General features: G+C 36.6%; 1 pseudogene across 1 annotated transcript; it reads right to left on the reverse strand.

Moving 5' to 3' along the window:
• Positions 1 to 7,404: 7,404 nt before the first annotated feature.
• LOC309863370 (syntenin-1 pseudogene) lies at positions 7,405 to 9,492 on the reverse strand (annotated as a pseudogene). The gene has a single exon. The product of its transcript is annotated as a syntenin-1 pseudogene (transcript).
• Positions 9,493 to 9,695: the final 203 nt, after the last annotated feature.

Here is a 9,695-nt window from a genome sequence, read left to right on the forward strand (position 1 = left end):
TTTGGAAACAAAAAATACTGCTCAGTGGGGATTTAGCTTTTGTGTTTTACCGGGTGGCTCGTGAATGGGGATAATAAGTATTATTCTCTTCAAAGAAATATTATTTTGTTTTTATGTTTTTAAAATGCTTTGAGGCAGACACCAGACTAAGTCCTGAAGATCTAGCAATATAATTTTTTAATTTTTAAAATTTTTATTATTTTTTAAAGATTTTATTTATTTGACAGAGATCACAAGTAGGCAGAAAGGCAGGTGGGGAGGGCAGGCTCCCTGCTGAGCAGAAAGCCCCATGTGGGGCTCAATCCCATGACCTGAGCTGAAGGCAAAGACTTAACCCACTGAGCCACCCAGGTGTCCCCATACATATTTCTTAAAAATTTTTGAAAAATTTAAAAAAAGATTTTATTTATTTATTTGACAGAGAGAGAGATTACAAGTAGGCAGAGAGAGAGAAGGAAGCAGGCTCCCTGTTGAACAGAGAGCCTGATGCGGGACTTGATCCCAGGACGCCGAGATCATGACCCGAACCCAAGGCAGGGGCTTAATGCACTGAACCACCCAGGTGCCCTACATATATATATATTTTTAAAAAGCTCTTACTATTTCAGTCATTTCTGTCTTTTCTGTCACATATTCATTGTTTTCATGAAATTGCTTTAATCTTCATTTAATTCACATACACACTGGACTAGGCATGTATTATGCCTATTATAACCCCAGGAGTGGTCAGTGTTAATTACCATCTTAATATTTAGTGACTGATTTTCAAACATATAAAACAAAACAGTGGTGAATGTAGGAAGCATCAACAAGTTAGCTAGCTAGTACTAAATCCCTCCACACATCCACAGAAATACTTTCAAAATTACCTGCAAAGTTAACAGGAGTCCTCAAGGTAAACATTGCATTAAGAGAAACACTCTTCCATCCATGTCTTTATGTTTTTATAGTCATTTGTATCTATGTCATAGGCCAATTCATGCTATTATGCCTCTAAGGAGAAATCTTATACGTGGATACCCTTATTTCCATTGCTAGAGCTCCTCAAACATAACCAGACAGAAACGTAAGATAACCAATCAACAGGTAATATTCGTAATTATAGAGTTGTTACTCTGCATGGTCATATATATAGATATAGATATATATATATATATATATCTATATCTATATATATTTTCACACCTTCCCATATGGAACACCAAAGGAAAAACAAAACAAACTAAACAAAATATTGAGAGTGAATGGGATAAGTAGCAAAAAGAGTTGGTGTTTTTTAGATATTCTGAGTGTCAGTTATTATCCTGAACTTTAGAGGGGCAACAAATGGAATTTTTCTTTTGGGTGGAAGAATTGGATTCCTTCGGAAACTCTGAATGCTTTTTGGGATCAAGGTCAATGTTTGACACCCTATACATTTGGCAGTGGGGCAGGTTAATGTTTTTAAACTGAGATTGTACAAGGCAGAGAATTTCCAGTCTGTTCTGATGTTACCAGGACTGTTAATATGGGGATGAAAGGCATCCGAAGGGACTCTAAGGAGAGGCTTTCTTTTCATTTCCCTATTTTAGGTAGGGGCAAAAAAAATGTCAGCTATCAGCAACTTCATATGGTCCTCCTAGTATGTGAACCAGTGGTGTTAGGTTTTGTTTCATTCCTAGGAGGCTCTCTGAATGAAAACATGACATGCTGAAAGGAAAGATATGAAGGTCATTTTCTCAGTCCATTGACAGAACATTTAATCATTGTATTTACTGGTCTATTATTTTAACTGTGAAGATCTTATGCACAGAAAATGATTTATCTTTCAGGTCTCAGCTCAGTTCCAATTTAACTTTTACAGAGAACGGTTCTCAGCCTCTCTACCTCTATCTGTATTTTCTCTCCAAGGAATGCTGATCATAATTTGTTCATTTATGAAATATAATTTATTAATGCAGTTGTATTAACGTTTACAAACTAATTTCTTTCTCTGGACTAAGAATAATCCATAAAATTATAGGCTCCTCAGTCCTAGATTGGCTCTTAGATATTTGTCATGCAAAATCTGAGAAGAAGTGGTGAAATTTGCTAGCTGTTAAAACAATCTCGAAGGTAGGGGAGAACTAATGGGATGGGGATAGGGTGAAAACGAAAAAGGAATAGAAGCACAGAGCATTTGTCGTAAGGTATCTAGTAATATTTAACCACACACACATATATTATTTAAATATATTATTTATTAAAGAATATGTATATTTATATATTATTGCTATTTATTTAAAAAATGACCAATGCTTTGAACATGCTTTATGTCTAGAGAGAAAAAAAATTGGTAAAATATTAGACTTCAAAAAGTAGAGTTAATATGGTACTTCGCATTTCAAATCATAAAATATCCATGTAAACTAGATACCATTAAATTGAAAACTGTTTCAAAACTTTGCAAAATGTGCTCTTTATTACAAGGTGTTTTGCTATATCTGGCTATAAGTAATAACAGCCCATCAGAGAACTATGTATTATTGACAAGTCTTTGGCAAGAAACTTCCATTCTTTTCAGATAGTAATTTGGTGGCAAAATGCAACCATTCTAGGTATAAATTGCATAAAAATAAAAAATGTGTGGAGAAATTTACCTACATGATCCTAAATTGTCCACAGGGGAAATTGAGTTAGTGAGCATGGGGGAAAGTATTTTGAAGAGATGGGTATTTAAATATATAGAGGTATAATACACATTTGAGTGTGAAATGATTTTATTTGAAAGGTATAAAGTTTGAGTGGCTCAGGTTCACACGTATAATACTTAAAGAATTTTTATTTGTATAAATGTTGGATTGGGTCCAACTGCTTGATATATACCTTTATTGTAAAGGAAATTTTCCTAAAGTCAGATTGCTTCCCTAACTCTGCCTTTTAAAGAATAAAAAATGTTAAAGTTTATGTATGAGCGCTGACTTGGACTCAGCAGAAATAGAAAAGCAGAAGGAAATGACTATCATGCTAAACATAGTGCCACCACTGGTACATTTACCAGCTCATCATCTTCTAGGCTATTTTATTTGCAAAAATTTGTCCTACAGCTGACTGTTTTGGACACCCTAAAAAGAGGGCACAATCATGACGCGACGAGATGTAGGATTTCTGGTGATAGTTTAACACTTTATATTCCCTTTAAATTCTTACATCTTTCATCAAAGAAACGATTTAGGACAATTCAAAAGAAGGTTTTTAATATAATAGCTATGAGAGATAAAAGCACTCATTGACTTTAGAGGTGAAATTAAGCTGTTCGGAAATAAGGATTTTTTTTTCCCAAGTCAAATGCAAAGGCAGGGCAAGGTTGATAGTTAATCTTTTGAATAATTTATTAGTCTATACTTAGTCTTAACTTCCTAATTTCTTAAGGGAACTGATTTGTAAGGGAAGTTTTCTCTTTCAGACCAGAATTTCTTCGAAATCCTTCTCTGAAGCTTTACCAGAGCAGAAATAATTTGAGATGACTCAGTATTAATTTATTATACCAAGCAGACAGGCTTTTGCCTAGCAAACCTAAGTCTAGTCACCTAATGTTGTTCAGATGTCATTTTGAAAGGGGAAGCAGGTTGGACAAGTGACACAAGGTAGAGGTCCCTCTCAATATAAGAATTTAAGAAGTGAGCTGCTTTCTCATTCATAGTACTAGTGAAAGGGAAATCCAAGGATTTGGTTTAAATAGATTAATGGGCTGCTAAATTTTAACACTGTTGACAGTTTGTTTTGGCACATCAAGAAGTGCTATAGTATTCATGCACAGTAAATTATGAGAGATTAGTGATCATCCAATTTAGGATGAGCTAATGGTATATTTGTGTCAGAGAACTGAATTTATGCAATTATATTTCCCAGCACTAAGTAAGAATGCCAGTCTTGGGAAACTATGAAATGGCTGCACAAGAACCCAGGGGGAGAACGTGGTGGTCATCAAGGCCATGAAGACACAGACTACCTTTCATGTTTTAATTTGCACCAGTGCATTTGAGACCTAAGAGCAGAAGCTGTTCTCTAGCATCTGTCAGACAAGCCCATGTGTTTTATTGTGTTTGTTTTTTGTTTTTTTTAGAACATAAAAAATTGTAAAGCATGAAGACTTGCTCAACAGCTGGCCTACAGTCTTTGCTGGGTGAAGCCCCTTCCTAATTCTATATTTGTTAGTATGGATTTGCGGGAGTCAAATTCTCATGTTTTGTGAATTCAGGTCTAGAAGAAATTATAGGATAAAAATTAGGCCATTCTTTAAAAATAAAATCTATTAAGGTCATTATTTAATCCCAAGCCATCATACTATATTTGGCTTTTCCTTCCAAGTAAATAGTATTCAGGACATTTGCCATGGCCCTGACTCTGCAAGACGAAGTCCTTTCTGTCTTACAGGAGAGACAGTGTAAGGGCCTCTTATTATTGTGTTTTGGATGTGCAGCACAAATCCACTTACTGATTCATCTTTTCTGCTCTTCTAAGGGCCTCATTCTGTGCAGCAATAGAATCAGACAGGATCCTTTGTTCAATCATTTATTTATTCAGTAATATTTATTATCAGCTCTGCACTAGATATTACTATAGGCCACTGCTTTCTAATGTGGAAGTCACTAACCACATGTACCTATTTGAGTCCTTGAAATATGGCAACCTTGAACTGAGATGTGTTCCAAGTACAAAGTATTCACTGGATTTTACAGATATAGCACAAAAAAGAAGGTAGATTATGTTAATATTTTTTATATTGGTTATCATTTAACATGTAATCACTATAAACCTTGCTGAGAAACTATGTGAGCAGCAAATATCATTTTATTTAGCAATATCTACAAAGCATGGAGATGGAGGCTCTGAATGTCTATTAGAGCTAGCCTGTCGTTGGCAAAAGGTGACAACCACAGGGTTCTCTCATGGCCAGAGCCACTTTGTCTAGATGCAGGGATCCTAAGAGAAAAGATGCTGACCTGAGTATGCCCAACTGTAGTGGGTTAAGTGGTGCCCCTCACCCCCCTCAAAGATATGTATACTTCTAAATCCCTGGAATTTATGAAGTTGGCCTTATTTGGAATAGGGGCTTTGCAGGTGTTTAAGTTATGGATCTCAGTGTGAGATCATCCTGCATTATTTGAATGGGCTCTAAATCCAATGACACATAACCTTATAAGAGACACAAGAGGAAAGGTCAGGACCACAGAGGACAAGGCCATGTGAAGAAGGAGGCAGAGATTGGAATTATGTAGTCACAAGCCAAGGACTAAGTGGATCTACCAGGAGCTGGTAGAGGCAAGGAAGGATTCTGCCCTGGAGCCTGCAGAGTTAGATTGGCCCTGATACTTCAACTCTAGACTTCTGATCTCCAGAACTGTGAAAAAATACATTTCTGTTGTTTTAATCTATCATGTTTGTAGTAAATAGTAATGGCAGACCTTAGAAACTAATACATCCACTCTCTTTTTTTTTCTGTAACACATGATTTGATAAATTTGGTTTTTGAGAAGAACCAAAAGAATTACTTCAATCTAAGGTCCTTTATATGGAAACAAAGACACTTCTTTCCTGTAAAATGATGGGCTCTTTGTTTTTTTTTTTTTTTTAAATTTAAATTCAGTTAATTAATATATAGTATATTTTAAAGCATATAGTGTATTATTAGTTTCAGAGGTAGAATTCAGTGATTCATCAGTTGCATATAACACCCAGTGCTCATTATCATATGCCCTCCTTAATGTCCATCATCCCATTACTCCATCCCCCCTACAACCTTCCCTCCAGTAACCCTCAGTTTATTTCCTATGATTAAGCATCTCTTATGCTTTGTATTCCTCTCTGGTTTATGATGGGTTTTTTGTACCTTTCTAGTTCCCAAATACATAGGTTCAGCTTAATTTTTTTACTCACATTATTTCACCCATGTTCTCATCCTTTTAGTCTGTGACAAATGCCATACAACCTCTTCTTATAACCTGATCCAAGATTGAAATAACCCCTCCATTAATTGCTCACCATGTTATTACTGTTTATTTCATTTATCAACTAATATTTTGCAAATCACATCTGTAGGACAATACATTGCAATATATTTCTTGGGATACATTGTGAACAAAGCAAACAAAAATCTCTGGCCTTTTGGATCTTAATTTCTAGTAGGGGCAGCGAGACAATAAATGATAGCAACAAATAACATTGCATATTATAGACTAATGAGTATTGTAGAGAGAGCATAGAGAAGTAAAGCAAGGTAAGTGGATTTAGGGGTACTGAATGTGTGGGAGGCTAGCTTGCAGTACGAGATGAAGTAGTCAAAGTGGGCCTCATTGAGTAGATGGCATTTGCACAAAGACTTAAAGGGTTAGCCAAGCAGAATATCTATGGGAACAACATTACAGGTAGAGAGAACAACTACAGCAAAGACTTCAGGGTGGGAGCATTCCTGGTATGTGTGCAACAGGGTCCAGTGTGGTGGGAGTAAAGTGAGCAGAGGACAGAGTTGTAGGAGAAGAGGTAATGGGCGTGGGGAACAGCACACAGGTCCCATTAGGCTATGGTAAGGATCTGGCATATCTCTTGAGTAAAATGCAGAGTGCTTAGAGATATGAGTAGAAAAAAGTCATATTAAGACTTAAATTAGAAAAATTATTTTGGCTGCAGTGCTGAGAATGGGCCATGGAGGTAGCTGGGTGGAAACAGGGATAGAGGCAGAGATATCTATTAAGAGGATGCTGCAGCTGAGAAATAATGTTGACTCAGACCTTGGGGAGCAGTGGACATGATCCGGAGGAGTGGGATTATGGATACAATTTGAAGGTATAGTCAATAGGGTATGAAAGAGTAAGAGGAATCAAGATTGATTCCATGACTTTGGCCTGAACCTCAGGAAGGATAGAGAGAGATGCTTTCAGTGAAAGAAGAAAGGCTGTAGAGACAGCAATTTTTGGGGGGAGTGGGAGGGAAAGGTATTATTCATTTTCAAGTAGAGTTTCTCATTATTATGTAATTAGCCTGAGCTAGTGATTCTATTAATAAGCAAATTAGAAGGGATGCAGGCATAGTTCAGTTTCCACTGGACTCAGGGGTGTTCTTGGCTTACCCCATTATGGTAATGACAGAGATCCTAGCTTTGCATTTACTTCTTATTAGTCTGACCATATAAGATCCTGAGGACCTGCATATGGTCTCCTGAAGTTACTGATTTTATATTTAGCACTTCTAGCTGACCTTCATTCCTTCCTTCCTCCAACATGATAGATTCTCTTTTTAATTACTAATAGCTGCCTTTCACATTTTTCTAAATGCATTTCAATTTTCTTTCAAGGAATTGTCTCCCTTATTATTTCCCACATTTTTGGTTATCATCTTAGTGCTTCTTTAGCCTCCCATTCATTCCTTGGGCCTACAATAAGCTTCTTTTTTTTTTTTCCACTTTATTTATACATATTTAATTAAGATGAAATAGGCATAAACCATAAAGAAAAAAAATCAGTTTAAAGTGTCACTTCCATTTTGTAGGGAGGGGTCAGGAAATGGAACAGATTACCTGGGAAACATCCTAAGACCACCCCAAAGTAGTGAGGTCACAGAATATTAAAGACAAAATTAAGTATTATTCCACTTAATCTACAAATGAATAAAGGGAGTCAAAACTTTATCCTACTTGGTATAAGAATTTTTACATTTAATATATAGTGAATCATTTCTCAGAAAGTAATACCGGTAAGTTTTAGAAGAAAGAAATTTCCATTACACAACTGACTAGAAAATCTCAAATGCAACTAAGCAGCTATGCTATAGCTCAGTATGTACCATTACAGTGTTCTGGGCTAGTGTACATTTCAGTTTAACACAGAACTGCATTTTGGGTTTTAGAAAGGCAGCAATAGTTATATTTTGGCTTTTATTCTAGATGCTTAACACAGTTAAGGCGACAGTTGAAGCATATTAAGTAAAGGTAGTTCTAATTAAATGATGATCAACACAATCTCTAGCAACCTACATACACTGTATAATGCTTACATGGAATGAAACCAGTGTACTTAATTGGTATTTTACACGCACACACACTCACACAGAACTAAAAAAACATCAAAAGCAGTCATTCTACATGTACTATGGCTACACATTAAAAATGCAATTATACCATAGAACTAAAGTAATATGAACAGCACTACTTGATATGTAAGATAAAGGTGACTGGTTCTAACACAGAGCTAAGCCTGTATCAGTCATTCTAATCATAATGGCTTGTAAAAGCATCGGGTTTCCAGTAGAGAAACTACTCTATGAAAATCAGTTAAAATCTGTCCAAAGTTTCACATCAGTAAAACCAGGATAAGGCTACAATGATCTTGAAGTGTGAACAAGATATCCAAGCAGAACAGTAAGATTCCCAGCCATAATGTAAGATAGAAAGGTCTTCATGCAGCATATGCTCTCTGGCTCCTAGAAAGCTTCATGTGCATAATATAAAGTTAAGTTGCCCAAGAAGTAAACTGGAGTTCAGTGAAGTTTCCATTGTGCCATGACTTTTAAACCTCAGGAATGGTATGATCCATCAGGCTTTTCATAATGCTTGGTGCCATCCGTTTAATAATATGTTCAAAGATAAAAGCAGGCATGATTGTAATAGTAACTACAGTCTCAGATGTTGACAGTATGTCTGCAATTTGAGAATCCTTCAGCCCAATGACATTCTGCCCATTGACTTCACAGATGTTATGTTCTGTGAGAAGACCATTTCTGGCTGCAGAACTATCTTTCACTATGGATGTTATCTTTCCATTTTTAAAGATAAAGCCAACATGTCCAGTACTATCCTTATGCATGGTAACTGTCCGTTCAAAGGGCCTGTCACGAACAGTCATAGTAATCTTCTCTCCAAAAGCCTGTTTGAGTACCTTGTGTGCTTTATCAGAGCTCCAGCCTGCACAGTTTTCCCCATTGATCTGGAGTACTTGGTCCCCAAATCTCAGACCAACCAATGAGGCTGGAGAATTTGCCTGGACCAGCTGAACAAATATGCCATTATCTATTGATTTGAGCCTGAGCCCAATTTTTCCATCTTGATCCTTACACAAAATGACTTCACGAATCCCTTGCTTAATTTCTGCTCTACGAATTCCAACATCATTCCCAGTTACAGGAGCCACCATATAGTTCATACTAGAAGGTCTTGCCACCAACTGCCCCTGAACTGGTGCTCCAGGGACCACGGCCATATTTGCACGGATTTCTTCTTCATTTAAACTCAGGCCCATGTACTGGGAGAGCTCCGGATACAATTTAGGATAGAGATTTCCATCTTGAGAGATGGGAGCAGAAGCTTCAGACAAAATTGCTGGGTTGCCAGGGTTTGCACAAAAGGCAGTTTGAGCCTGAATAACTTTGTCTACCTTCAGGTCTTCAAGAGATGGGTACAGAGACATTTTTGCAGGATTTTTCTAGGCCACAAGGACCCGCTCGCCGCCGTTGCCGCCCCGCCGCCTCCGGTAACTGGCCCCTACAATAAGCTTCTAATAAATTTCCTTTTTTTTTTTTTTAAAGACAAAGTTGTTTTTTATGATTATGATGAAGAACCCTTGTAGATAGAGATACATGAGAGAAAATATGACTTTAAACATTAGAATTCTATATTACAAAGGTTGTTGTAATGCTTAATTCAGAAAGGTAATTGATATATTTTATATGGTTTCATGTACAGT

The sequence above is a fragment of the Mustela nivalis genome (assembly GCF_964662115.1).
Source record: "Mustela nivalis genome assembly, chromosome: 4".
Taxonomy (NCBI): Eukaryota; Metazoa; Chordata; class Mammalia; order Carnivora; family Mustelidae; genus Mustela; species Mustela nivalis.